Consider the following 15,371-nt stretch of genomic DNA (forward strand, 5'->3'; position numbering starts at 1 on the left):
CCCTCTTCCATTCTCCAAGAAGCTTTTTCAACCCTTCTCCATGCTACCCAAATCTCTCGAACACTTTCCTCCATCATTTCTCAGTAGATGACCAAGCATAGTACTTCAAATAACAAAGAAGTCATCTAACAGGAACTGTCGACATCCTGCAACTTCACATGTCATACATTTAACCTATACACCTATTCTGTCCCCCATTTTCTCCTGTTCCTCCTCCTAAGTGCTCAGGATTACACTCCCTCCACTCACAGGTCTCATTACATCAGCTCCACACTACATACATAAATTCTCTTTCTCAACTTCAATCACATGCCAATTTCTGATTTCTCCCATCTGCTCTCAAACCAAAGAAATGCAGAACTCAACTCCCTAATTTTCTTCCTAAATCATTTGCTCATGTGTTCCCTACCTCAGCAAATGGCACCCATACTGTCAAGTTATTCCTCCTTTCTTCCAACTTCTACAATCAGGATCTAGGTTTCCTCCTAAATATCAGATTCCATTTCCACTGCTACTCTACTCCAATCCACTACAGCTATTCTAAGTCTGTACTGTCGTAATCACCTTCCACAAATTTTGCTCTCCCTTTTCTAGCCATTCTCAGTACTACAGTAAGTCCTTTATGATCTGGTCTCTGTACTTTCCTATCTTTATCTTTCACACTCTTCTCTTTAATCCAGTCATACAGATAATTCTAGAAATTCAACAGGCTCTCTGGACTTTTCTGTAATCCAGTATTCTACACCCCCGTACAGTACCTCTGTGTCAAGCTAGGTCCTATGCATTCTTTATTTTAGCTTAGCTCTTACCTTCTCCAAGAGGTTTTTCCTGATCAGTGAGGATTAGGGCCCTCCTGTATACATTCTCCTAAACTGCACATTACAGCAATGTACCTAAAGTGCTTAACTCTTCCACAGCACTAAGTAACCTTAAGAGCAAAACTCTTCTTACTCATCACAGTGACCCCAGCCCTTAGCACAGTATATAGAATATAATAACAGTTGCTAAGTTAATATTAAAATACTAAATGAAGGGCATCTAAGCCTTTTCAACACTATCTCAATTGTAAACAGATACCTAGAAGAATTTATTTATAACGAACTACACAATTTCAGACAAATGATCCTCCCATGAGGTCAAATAAATGACAAAATACAAAAATCATCTATTTGAAAGCATCAGAGAACTATCAAGACAAGGAAGTATAAGCAGGCTCCCCGTGGAGCAGAGAGTCGGATGTGGGGTTCGATCCTAGGACCCTGAGATCATGACCTGAGCTGAAGGCAGAGGCTTTAATCCACTGATTTATTATTTTATTATTTATTATTTATTATTTTATTTTTAAAAAAATAAAGCACAGAGCAGCACCTGGCTGGATCAGTCAATAGAGCACATGACTCCTGACCTCAGGGTTGTAGTTCCAAGCCTGATGGTGGGTATAGTTTTTACTTAAAAATAAAATCTTTTTTTAAAAAAAGCATAGAAATAGTAGCCCAACAGATACTAGTATAAGTCAACTAACTTTTTTAAAAAAATTTTTTTAACTTTGGCCCAAGCAATAATGTCTATGTAATTATTGCTTATTATTTCAGGACATTTTTTCCCAATTCACTTTAAAAAACTTAAAACTACAGGTTGCACTCCCTATCAGAGCCCAAACAGATTGGGATAACAAGATATCCTGTCTAAAATAAATATAAAATGGGGCGCCTGGGTGGCTCAGTGGATTAAGCCGCTGCCTTCGGCTCAGGTCATGATCTCAGGGTCCTGGGAACGAGTCCCGCATCGGGCTCTCTGCTCAGCAGGGAGCTTGCTACTCTCTCTCTCTCTCTGGCTGCCTCTCTGTCTACTTGTGATTTCTCTCTGTCAAAATAAATAAATCTTTAAAAATAAATAAATAAATAAATAAATAAAAGCCTCTGCCTTCCATTCAGGTCATGATCTCAGGGTCCTGGAATTGAACCCCATATCCGGCTTGCTGCTCAGCAGGGAGCCTGCTTCCCCGCCCCCCCACACTTGTGATCTCTCTCTGTAAAATAAATAAAATCTTTTTTTTTTTAAAGATTTTATTTATTTGACAGAGAGAGATCACAAGTAGGCAGAGAGGCAGGCAGAGAGAGAGAGAGAGAGAGAGAGGAGGAAGCAGGCTCCCTGCTGAGTAGAGAGCCTGATGCGGGACTCGATCCCAGGACCCTGAGATCATGACCTGAGCCGAAGGCAGCGGCTTAACCCACTGAGCCACCCAGGCGCCCTAAAATCTTTAAAAAAAAAAGAAGAACAACATCTGGCTAAAACCAAGTTTACGGATCACAGAGAATTGCAAAACTCCAGCACTGGGGAAAATTGTATATAGAATTCATTGCTTTTTTTCTCACAATTCTTCAGTCTTTCGATTTTATTTTTTTTCTCTTTCTTTTTCAATGTATTTCTTATTTTATCATCTTTTTAAAAAAACTTCTTTAATTTTGGGGGCACTAGGATTGCTCAGTTAGTTAAGCATCTGCCTTTGGCTCAGGTCATGATCCCAGAGTCCTGGGATCAAGTCGAGTCAGGCTTCCTGCTCAGCAGTGAGTCTGATTCTACCTCTCCCCAGCTTGTGCTCCTGCTCTCTCTCTCTCTCTCTCAAATAAATAAAATCTTTTAAAAAACTTTTTTAATTTTCATTTTTACAGTTACATTCTACCCTTTCATTGTATTTAATTTTATTTTTATAATAATTTCATTATTTATTTTAATTTTCATTTTACAGTTACATTCTACCCTTTCATTGTATTTAATTTTATTTTTGTCTTTCTTCATAATTTTGGGATGCAGCTTCTTCTAACAGCCCAAAATACACACAAAATATAGTGTATTGCCCTCTTTACCTGATTTTTTTTTCTTTCAGTTTCAGGTCTCTTCTGATTTGTTCAGTGTATATTTCTCTGGGGTTATTGTCACCATTTTCATATTTAGATCCCTCATTAATCTATTCTTTGCTGGACAGAATGACAAGATGGAAAACCTGATCTCAAAAAAGAAAAGAGGCAATACTGACTGCCAGGTATCCAATCAGTATGGATGGATATAAGTAAGATGATGGAACTAGAGTTCAGAATAATGATTGTAAAGATACTAGCTGGACTAACATAGAAAACACTAGATAATCCCTCTCTGGAAAAATAAAAGAACTAAACCTATCAAGTTGAAATATAAACAGCTAATGAGATGCAATAAAAAATGGAGGCTCTAAATGATAAGATTAATAAAGCAGAAGAAAGAATTGGTGATACAGAAGACAAAATGACAAAGAATAAAGTGTAGAAAAGAGATAAAGAGCTACTGGATCATGAGGGGAGAATTCAAGAAATAAGTGATACCATTAAGCAAAAGAATATTAGAGAAACTGGGATCCTAGAAGAAGAGAGAGGGGCAGAAAGTATACTGGAGCAAATTATAGCAGAGACGTTCCCTAATCAGGGGAAGGACAAAGGCTTTCAATACCAAGAGGAACAGAGAAACCCCATCAAAATGAATCAAATAGGTCAACACCTCAACATATAATAGTGAGTCTTGCAAACCTCAGAGACAAAGAGAAAATCCTGAAAGTAGCTCAGGACGAGAGGTCCGTAACTTACAAGGGTAGAACATTAGACTGGCAGGCAGAAAGGACTGGCATGATATATTTAAGGTGGCATATGAGAAAAATATAAAGCCAAAAATATTTTATCCAGCAAGGCTTTCATTCAAAAATAGAAGGAGAGATTAAAAAGCTTCCAAGACAGAAACTTTCCAAACTTTCCAAAACAGAAACTTAAAGAATTATGATCATCAAACCAGGCTTACAACATTAAAGGGAATCTTTTCAGCAAAGAGAGCTCAAAAGTAACATAGACCAGAAAGGAACTGAGACCAAATACAGAAACAGTGACTTTACAGGTAATACAGTGGCACTAAACCCATATATTTCAGTAGTTATTCTGAATGTAAATGGGCTAAATGCCCCAATCAAAAGACTCAGCATCAGATTGGATAAAAAGTAAGATCCACTGATACTCTGTATGCAAAAGATTCATTTTTTTTTTTAAGATTTTATTTATTTATTTGACAGAGATCACAAGCAGGCAGAGAGGCAGGCAGAGAGAGAGAGAGAGAGGGAAGCAGGCTCCCTGCTGAGCAGAGAGCCCCATGCGGGGCTCGATCCCAGGACCCTGAGATCATGACCCAAGCCGAAGGCAGCGGCTTAACCCACTGAGCCACCCAGGAGCCCCTGCAAAAGATTCATTTTAGACCAAAAGACACCTCCAGGTTGAAAGTGAACAAGTGGAAAATCACTTGCCATGCTAATGGACATCAAAAGGAAGCTGGAGTTGCAATCCTTTTATCAAATTAAATTTTAAACCAAAGACTGTAATAAGAGATAAGAAACAATACTATATCATAATTAAAGGGTCTATCTAACAAGATCTAACAACTATAAATATTTATGCCCCTAACATGGGAGTAGCCAATTATATAAACCAATTAATAACAAAATTAAAGAAACACATTAATAATAACACAATAATAAGGGGCTTTAATATCCCACTAACTGCAATGGACAGATCATCTAAATAAAAGTTCAACAAGTGCTAAATGACACATTGGATGAGAGGGACTTCACTGAATACTGAGAGCATTCCATCCTAAAGCAGTAAAATACACATTCTTCTGGAGTCCACATGGAACACTCTTCAGAAAAGACCACATACCCAGTCACAAATCAGTTCTCAATCAGTATCAAAAAAACTAGGATCAACCCTTGCAAATTTTCAGACTACAGTGATGTGAAACTTGAACTCAATCACAAGGGTGAAGAACTCAAATATATGGAGGTTAAAAAGTATCCTACTAAAGAATGAAAGGGTCAACCAGGGAATTAAAGAATTTTTTTAAATACATGGAAACTAATGAAAATGAAAATACAACTGTTTAAAACCTCTGGGATACAGCAGAGGCAATCTTAAGCAATACAAGCCTTTCCCAAGAAACAAGAAAGATCTCAAATACACAATCTGACCTTACACCTAAAGGAGCTGGAGAAAGAAGAGCGAATAAAGTGAAAACTCAGAAGAGAATGAATAAAGATTAGAACAGAAATCAATGAACTAGAAACCAAAGAACAGTAGAATAGATCAAGGAAACTGGGAGCTGATTCTTTGAAAGAATTAGTAAGATCGATAAATCTCTGGCCAGACTTATCAAAAAGAAAAAAGAGCGGGATGCCTGGGTGGCTCAGTGGGTTAAAGCCTCTGCCTTCGGCTCGAGTCATGATCCCGGGGTTCTGGGATCAAGCCCCGCATCGGGCTCTCTGCTCAGCAGGGAGCCTGCTTCCTCCTCTCTCTCTGCCTGCTTCTCTGGCTACTTGTGATCTCTGTCAAATAAATAAATAAAATCTTTAAAAAAAAAAAAATAGAGCAAGGACCAAATAAAACCATGAATGAAAGAACACAACGAACACTGAAGATATACAAACAACTGTAAGAACGTATTATCAACAACTATAACCAACAAATTAGGCAATCTGGAAGAAATGGATGCATTCCTAGAGATGTATAAACTATCAAAACTGAAAGAGAGAAGTAGTAGTAAACCTGAACAGACCCCTAACCAACAAGGAAATTGAAGAAGTAATGAAAAATCTCCCAACAAACAAGAGTCCAGAGCCGATGGCTTCCCAGGGGAATTTTACCAAGCATTTAAAAAAGAATTAACATCTATTCTTCTGAAGCTGTTTCAAAAAATAAAAATGGAAGGAAAACTTCCAAACTTATTCTATGAGGCCAACACTGCTTTGATCCCAAAACGAGACAAAAACCTCACCAAAAAGGAGACTTACAGACCAATATCCCTCATGAACATGCATGCCAAAATTCTCACCAAAATCCTAGCCAATAGGATCCAACAGTATATTAAAAGGACTATTCACCACCACCAAGTGGGATTTATTCCTGGGCTGCAAGGGTGGTTCAGCCTCCGCAAATCAATCAATGTGATATAATACATTAATAAAACAAAGGACAAGAACTATATAATCCTCTCAATAGATGCAGACAAAGCATTTGACAAAGTACAGCATCCTTTCTGGATTAAAACTCTTCAGAGTGTGGGGATAGAAGGAACATACCCCTATCATAAAAGCCCTATATCAAAAGCCCACAGTGAATATCATTCTCAATGGTATAAAATTGAGAACTTTTCCCCTCAGGTCAGAACATGGCAGGGATGTCCATTCTCACTACTGTTGTTCAATACAGTACTAGAAGTCTTAACCTCACCAATCAGACAACAAAAAGAAATGGCATCCAAATCGGCAAAGAAGTCAAACTCTAACTCTTCACAGATGACATAATACTCTATATGGAAAAACCCCAAAGATCTACCCCAAAATTGCTAGAACTCATACAGGAGTTCAACAGAGTGGCAGGACATAAAATCAACACATAGAAATCGGTTGCATTTCTATACAGAAGAAAGAGAAAGTAAAGAGTCTACCCTATTTACAATTACACCAAAAACCATAAGATAACTAGGAATAAACCTAGCCAAAGCGGGAAAGGATCTGTACTCAGAAAACAAAGAACACTCATGAAAGACATTGAAGAAGATACAAAGAAATGGAAAAACATTTCATGCTGATGGATTGGAAAAAAAATATTGTTAAAGTGTCGACGCTACCTAGAACAATATATACATACAATGCAATCCCTATCAAAATGCCATCACCTTTTTCAGAGAGATGGAAGAAATAATCCTAAAATTTGTATGGAACCAGAATCTGAATAGCCAAAAGAATGCTGAATAAGAAAACCAAAGCTGAGATCTGACTTCAAGCTATAATATTACAGAGCTAAGATCATCAAGATAGCATGGTATTGTCACAAAAAACAGATGTGTAGATCAACGGAACAGAATAGAGAGCCCAGAAATGGACCCTCAATTCTGTGGTCAACTAATCTTCAACAAAGCAGGAAAGAATAACCAATGGAAAAAAGACACTCTCTTCAACAAATAAAATAAAATGGGAAAGAGATCGTTTCTTCAATAAATGGTGTTGGGAAAACTGGGACAGCCACATGCAATAGAATGAATCTGGACCATTTTCTTACACCATACATAAAAATAGACTCAAAATGGATAAAAGACCTAAATGTAAGACAGGAATGCATCAAAATCCTAGAGAACACAGCAAGCTCTGTGACTTTTGCCGCATCAACTTCTTGTTAGACAAGTCTCCAAAGGGAAGGGAAACAAAGGCAAAAAAATGAACTACTGGGACTTCATCAAGATAAAAAGCTTCTGCACAGCAAAGGAAATAGTCAACAAAACTAAAAAGCAACCTATGGAATGGGAGAAGATATTTGCAAATGACAATACAGAAAAAGGGCTGGTATCCAAGATCTATAAACAACTTCTCAAACCCAACACCCAAAATACAAATAATCCAGTCAAAGAATGTGCAAAAGACAAGAACAGACACTTCTCTGAAGAAGACATGGACAACAGACACATGAAAAAATGCTTAACATCACTTGGTATCAGGGAAATACAAATCAAAACCACAAGGAGATACCACCTCATACCAGTCACAATGGCTAAAATTAGCAAGTCAGGAAATGACAAATGGTGGTGAGGATGCATAAAAAGGGGAACCCTCTTCCAGGGTTGGTGGGGATGCAAGCTAGTAGAGCCACTATGGAAAACAGTATGGAGGTTCCTTAAAAAGTTGAAAATAGAGCTACCCTAAAACACAGCAATTGCACTACTGGGTATTTATTCCACAGATACAAATGTAGTGATCCAAAGGCACACCTACACCTCAATGTTTATAGCAGAATGTCCCCAAGAGCTAAACTATGGAAAGAGCCCATATGTCAGTACACAGATGAATGGCTAAAAAGACAATGCAGTATATACATAAAATGGAATACTACTCAGCCATCAAAAAAATGAAACCTTGCCATTTGCAACGACATGGATGAACTAGAGGGCATTATGCTAAGTGAAATTAAGTCAATCAGAGAAAGGCAATTATCATGGGATCTGACTCATATGTGGAATTTAAGACACAAACAGGATAGCAGGGGAAGAGGGGAATAAACAAAATCAGAGAGCGAGACAAATCATAAGAGACTCTTAATCACAGGAAACAACCTGAGGTTGCTGGAGGGGAGGAGGTTGAGGGAGGCTAGGTAACTGAGTGATGGACATTAAAGAGGTTATATGATGTAATGAGCGCTGTGTATAAGACTGATGAATCAGTGGGCAAAAAAAATAAGATCCCATTCACAAATTTTTTTTAAAATTAATTTAAAAAACACTAAAGTCATTAAATAAGGCAAAAGAGTAAGAGAACAAAATGGATTGGAGAACTACACAAACAACCAGAAAATTACCAAAATTATTCCAGGGAAGCAAGGATGGATCAACATCTGCAAATTAATCAACGCATTACACATTACAAAAAGGATAAAAATCATATGACCATCTCAATAGATGCAGAAAAATCATCTGACAAAATTCAACATTCATGATAACAAAAAAAACCCTCAAGTATTATAGATAGATGGATATTAGATATCTATATCTATCTATATTAGATATAGATAGACTTATCTCAGTATAATAAAGGCCATATATGACTAACCCACAGCTAACATCATACTCAACAGTGAAAAGCTGAAAGCTTTTGGGGAGAAGATATGAAGAACAAGACAAGGATGCCTACTCGTGCCTTTTTTATTCAACACAATACTGCAAATCTTAGCTAGAGCAATCAGACAAAAAAGATATCCAAATTGGTAAACAAGAAATAAAAAATTGTCACTATTTACAGATGACATGATACTACATATTGAAAACCCTTAAAACTCCACCAAAAAACTATTACAATAAACAAATTCAGTAAAGATGCAGGATACAAAATATACAGTGTAATCTGCTGGGTTTCTATACACTAATACAAACTACCAGAAAGAAAAATTAAGAAAATAATTCCATTAAAATTGCCTTGAAAAGTAAAAAATACCTATAATTAAATTTAACAAGGAAGTAAAAGACCTGAGCTCTAAAAATTATTAAGACATTGACAGAAGAAACTAAAGATGACACAAATAAATGGAAAGATATACCATGTTTATGGCTTGGAGGAATTAATACTGTTACAATGTCGCTATCACCCAAAGCAATCTACAGATTCGATGTAATCCCCACCAAAATTCCAATAGCATATTTTCAGATAACTAGAACAAATAATCCTAAAATTTGTAGAGAAGCGCAAATCATCTATAAAAGTTGGCTATAAACAATTCTGAGAAAGAACAACAAAGCTGGAGATATCGTGCTCCCATACTTCAAACTGTATACTACGGAAGCTACAGAAATCAAAACAGATGGTATTGGCATAAAAACAGACACAATGATCAATGGAACAGAATAGAGATCCTAGAAATAAGTCCACACATACATAGTCAATCTATAACAAAGAAGGCCAGAAAATAAAATGGGAAAGAGACAATTTCTTCAATAAATAGTGTTGGGAAAACTGGACAGCTACTTGCAACAGAATGAAACTGGATCACTTTCTTACACCATACACAAACATAAAATGAAAATATAAGACTTAAATGTAAGACCTGAAACCATAAAATTCCTAAAAGAAAACACAGGCAATAAATTCTGGACATTGTCTTAGCAGTATTTTTTGTATCTGTCTCATCAAGCAATGGACAAAATAAAAATAAACAACTTGAACCACATCAAACTGAAAAGCTTTTGCACAAAAAAGGAAATTATCAAAGGAATCTGCTGAATAGAAGGTATCTGTATCAGATAAGGTGTTAATGTCCAAAATATATATATGCAACCCCACATCAAAAAACAAACAAAAAAACCCAATTAAAACATGAGCAGAGGGGTGCCTGGGTGGCTCAGTTGTTAAGCCTCTGACTTTGGCTCAGGTCATGATCCCAGAGTCCTGGGATTGAGACCCACATCTGGCTCCCTTCCGGGTGGGAGGCCTGCTTCTCCCTCTCCCACTCCTCCTGCTTATGTTCCCTCTCTGTGTCTCTATCAAATAAACAATCTTTTTTTAAAAGTGGGCAGAGGACTTAAATATACATTTTTCCAAAGAAGACATATAGTTAACAGATACATGAAAAAACGTTCGACTTCACTAATCAACAGGGAAATACAAATCAAAGCAACAAAATCACCTTACACCAGAGAGAATGGCTAGTAGGAAGACAAGAAATAAAAAGTGTTGGCAAGGGAGCCTGGGTGGCGCAGTGGGTTAAGCCGCTGCCTTCGGCTCAGGTCATGATCTCAGGGTCCTGGGATCGAGTCCCACATCGGGCTCTCTGCTCAGCGGGGGCCCTGCTTCCCTTCCTCTCTCTCTGTGATCTCTTCCCTTCCTCTCTCCTACTGTGATCTCTCTCTGTCAAATAAATAAATAAAATCTTTAAAAAAAAAAAAAAAGTGTTGGCAAGAATGTGGAGAAAAAGGAACCCTATGCACTACTGGTGGGATTGTAAATTGGTACAGCCACTGTGGAAAACAGTAAGGAAGGTCCTCAAAAAAAATAAAATATAAAATACCAAACAATCCACTAATTCCACCTCTGGGTATTTACCCAAAGAAACAAACCCACAATTTGAGAAGATATGCACCTCAATTTTTATTTCAGCCTTATTTATAACAGCCAAGATATGGTAGCAACCTAAGTATCCATCCATAGATGGTTTAAAAAAAAAAAAAAAAAAAGATGTGGTATACACATACATACACAGGAATATTACTCAGCCATGGGAAAGAATGAGATCTTGCCATATGCAACAATATGGATGGACCTAGAGGATATCATGCTAAGTAAATTAAATCAGAGAAATAGTAACACCATATGATTTCATCTATACATGGAATCTAAAAAAAAACCCATAAATACAAAAAATACACTGGTGGTTGTTAGAAGGTGGGGGGGTTCAGGGATGGAAAAAAAGGGTGAAGAGGAGTGGTTGGTACAGGCTTTCAATTATGGAATAAGTCACAGGAGATGAAATCTATAGCACAGAAAATATAGTTAACGGTATTTTAACAGTGTTGTATGTTGACAGATAGTAGCTATGTTGTGTGAGCATAGAAGAACATACAGGCTTCTGGAATCATTACTTGTACCCCTGAAACTAACGTAACACTTACACTCCAATTAAAAAAAAAAACTATATTGTAATAAAATTTTTTAAAAATTTGATCGTCCAAAAAAACGAAATCTTGCCATTCGCAATGACATGGATGGAACTAGCGGGTATTATGCTAAGGGAAATAAGTCAGAGAAAGACAATTATCATATGATCTCTCTGATAAGAGGAACTGGAGAGGTAGGGCAGAGGTTCGCAAAGGGGAAGGGAGGAGAAAAAAAATGGGACCAGAGAGGTGGACAAACCCTAAGAGACTGTTAACCTCAGGAAACAAAGTGAGGGCTGCTGGGGGTGGTGGGAGGGAGGGATGGGTGGCTGGATAATGGACACTGGGGAGGGTATGTGCTGTGAGTTGTGTAAGACTGATGATTCACAGACCTGCACCCCTGGGGCAAATAATACATTTTATAAATAAATAAACTGATGGTCAATTAATTTTCTTTTCACAGAGTTCTTAACATTTAAAATACAGATGAGGGTGCTTGGGTGGCTCAATGGGTTAAACCTCTGCCTTTGGCTGAGGTCATGACCTCAGGGTCCTGGGATCATGTCCCATATTGGGCTCTCTGCTCAGCAGGAAGCCTGCTTCCTGCCGTCCCCCACCCCCCACGCCTGCCTGCCTCTCTGCCTACTTGGGATCTCTGTCAAATAAATAAATAAAACCTTTAAAAAAAAATAAAATAAAATACAGATGATTGGGACACCTGGCTGGCTCTATTATTATGGCATGCAACCCTCAGAGCTCTAAGTTCAAGCCCCTCACTGGTGCAAAGATTACTTAAAAATTCAATCTTAAAAAAAAAATAAAGATGTATTTTAACATAAATTAGTACAGATGACCAAAAAGTTTTGAAACTGTGGGTAAATATTTTAAATTAAGAAGTTCTGAATTGGGACGCCTGGGTGGCTCAGTTGGTTAAGTGGCTGCCTTCGGCTCAGGTCATGATCCCAGTGTCCTGGGATAGAGTCCCACATCCGGCTCCTTGCTTGGCAGGGAGCCTGCTTCTCCCTCTGCCTCAGCCAGCCACTCTGTCTGCCTGTGCTCGCTCGCTCTCTCTCACTCTCTCTCTCTGACAAATAAATAAATAAAATCTTAAAAAAAAAAAAAAGAAGTTCTGAATTTTGGGGCATCTGAGTGGCTCAGTCTTAAAGCGTCTGCCTTCGGCTCAGGTCCTGATCCCAGGCTTCTGGGATCCAGCCCCACATCAAGCCCCTCATCAGGCTCCCTGCTCAGCGGGAAGCCTGCTTGTCCCTCTCCCACTCTCTCTGTCAAATAAATTTTAAAAATCTTAAAAAAAAAAAAAAAAAGAGAGAGAGAGAGAAGAAAAGAAACTGACATTTACCAGCGCTTCAGAACCACTCTGTCTTTTCATCCCCCTTTTTTAGGTGATTTGTTTTTCTCTTTTCCTTGCCTTACATCCATAAATTCAACAGTTACCCAAACCTATTTCATCTATAACCCCAGGTCAAGCCACTCATCTTTTCACATCTCAAGTAAAGCCATCTTTGATAGTGCCCAGCTAACTTTTCCTATGAGATGGTTACAATCAGTGAGTCACGGTTTTGCTCAAGTTCAAACTCCTTAAACTTGGCCCTCAAAGTACTTCACAAAGTACTTCACATATGAGTCTAATTTTATTTCTAGACTTCTGAATTAATCCCCTATAACAGGAATCCTAAACTCCAATTTAACTGGTTTTCCCTACTGTCCTCTGAAAAAGCCCAGCTGTCTCTTTCTGGTTCCTTATTCCTCTAACATTATTTGGAAAAAGACAGTCTTAGAAATAGTATAAGATTGAGAAGATAAGGGATACAGTTTAGTCAATATAAATAGCCAGTGCATGCTATATGCCAAAAGAATTAGAGCCTAGGGGCACAAGGATAGCTCAGATGCTTAAGCATCTGCCTTTGACTCAGATCACGATCTCATCAGGGAGTCTGCTTCTCCCTCTGCTCCCCATTTCTGCGCTAGCTCTCTCTCCAGTGCGCTCTCGCTCTCAAAATAAATAAAATCTTTTAAAAAGGGGAGTGAGAGTAGAGACTATCCGCTGATATATTTTTTGTTTTCTTTCCCCTTTAATTGGTCCTATACTACAGAAATTGTAAACATTTGTATTTACTGATCTACATTTACATACTTTGATTTTTAACTTAAAATTCAATTGCACTAACCTTTTACTGTTTGAAAGAAACATATATACTCATAAATCCCAGGGTTTTTTTTTTCCCATTATAGATTTATAGCTCAATAGAAATGATCCACAGCAGTTACAATTATTCCATTAATTCTTAGGAAATTTAATTATGGTTAAAAGAGCAAGAACTTGGCACTGCCCAGGGTTGCTATCCTAAACCCGACCCCCCAACCCCCGATTTCCCCCTTATTTACACCAGTGCGAAATTACGCAAATTGCTTAGTCCCCCTTTGCCTTCATCTGTAAAACTGGGTAACACCTACTTCACAAGGCTGCTTTTGAAAATTAAATGAACCGTTGGAAACAATTTCACAGAGCTTCATACATACCAAGAGCCATATAAACAGAAATTATCAAAATTATTATTACTGCTCAAAAGCAACACTGCTACTGCCAAGACTAGATTGTTTGGAACCTTCATTTTTAATGATTTTGAAAACCTGAGCATAGGGCAGTGAAACTGCACTGTGGGAGAACTGCCCGCATTCTTACAGAGCAAACTAAATTTGCGCCGTCTACACGTTCACGTTTTCCTTACTTCACTCAATCCCTCTAGAAGGCAAATGATTAGAAAAAAAGAGTATATAATTGCTGACCATGACAAAGTCGTAGAAATACCCAACAGAGATTCAATGCCTGGGATTTGCTTGAAAATAACCTGTGGAGAAGGAGCCCAAGTGTTGACAATTGTTAAAACTGGGTGAAGGGTTCGCCAAGTTCCTCTCAACCTCGGTACGTTTGAAGATCTCCATAATAAAACGTGTTTTTAAATGTCTGAAGGTCGATCTTTTCTGTGGGGCTCCACGCGACTAGTTACGTTCAGGAAGCTACACTGGGAACTACTGGGAGGCGAAAAGTTAAAACAGCAACACCAGCCAGGTGAGACTGGTTAAGCCTCCCAGGCAAGCAGCAGGCGAGCGTCTCCTCCCAGAGTCCACAAGGCCCGGCCCGGAGGCGCACCCGCGGAGTCCGGCCGGTCTAACCCCGGGAAAGAGCGCAACGCCCAGGGCCTTCCTGGGACCGCCGCCGGGCGGCTGGCGAGAGACAAGTGGGCTCGGAAAGATGGACCTAAGGGCCAGGGGCGAGCGGGAGATGTGGGTGGGTGAGTCCCAGCCTTCAGGGCGAGTCAGCTGACTTCTCTCCGCTCCGCCGGAGCTCCAGCCCCAGCAAAGCCCTCGGCCACCGGCTGCCCGAGAACGTCTCCGCCTCCCTTCATCCACGGCACAGACTCCCAACCGGCCCACGGAGCCCGCCGTCTTCCCCGCATGCCCGAAACGGGGACTCCTTCAGCTTTGACTTTGTTACCAGGGCTTCCCACCGCCCTCAGGCCCGGTGGGCCTCTTCGAAACCCCCTCAACCGCTTTCTTGGGTCCCTAGCCCCACTCACCTCCGCCGCGCGGCAGCCAGGTGCCTTCGTGAGCTTCTCCGGCTTCCAGCTTGGCTCTCCCGGGGAGTTACTGCCAATCACCCAACCTCCGCCCCAAATCCGGACCAGACTGACCAATCAGCTGGTTCTTACGGCCCGGAGGCGGGTACTGAGAGCCTGGACGGGACGCGAGACGACCCGCCCACAGGCCTGCAGCCACTTCTCACTGTGAATGTGCGCAAGCGCGGTGCTTGGCTAGAGGCGGGCGCTTTCGCGTGGACTTCGCTTTGTGTCTTCACTGCTCTGCCCTGGAAAGTACTTTGTTAGTAAACCCCGCTCTCTAAGTATGTAGCAAGACCCGCATTCTGAACGTAGCCACAAGTGTGTATTACCCTGAAAGAAGCTAGGAGTTCTAAGCCCTTGTTAACCTGACTTGTGTTGAGTCCTTTTATCCCACGCTATTGAGACTTGTGTTTAGCCGGCAGATCTTCCCACGTGAACTTAATATCTCGGGTGTGTTTGTGTTGAGGGGAGTTGAGGGTGCGGAGTTTCCAAAGAGCATGGATGACGATTTTACTGTCCTCAGTTCCATCTGTT

At 39.5% G+C, this 15,371-nt stretch overlaps 1 protein-coding gene across 3 annotated transcripts in view; it reads right to left on the reverse strand.

The window, feature by feature from the left end:
- MTFR1 (mitochondrial fission regulator 1) overlaps nucleotides 1-14,968 on the reverse strand; it is a 55,962-nt gene extending 40,994 nt beyond the window's left edge. For 2 of the 3 annotated variants that reach the window (XM_004772952.3, XM_004772953.3), the window contains exon 1: nucleotides 14,796-14,965. The gene's annotated coding sequence lies outside the window, so the exon portion shown is untranslated. Of the gene's footprint in view, nucleotides 1-14,795 lie in introns of all 3 variants that reach the window. The other variant, XM_045075735.1, reaches the window with a different exon arrangement.
- Between the last annotated feature and the right edge of the window lie 403 nt (nucleotides 14,969-15,371).

This window comes from Mustela putorius, unplaced genomic scaffold, assembly GCF_011764305.1.
Source record: "Mustela putorius furo isolate JIRA1106 unplaced genomic scaffold, ASM1176430v1.1 tig00000151_pilon_pilon_pilon, whole genome shotgun sequence".
Classification (NCBI taxonomy): domain Eukaryota; kingdom Metazoa; phylum Chordata; class Mammalia; order Carnivora; family Mustelidae; genus Mustela; species Mustela putorius.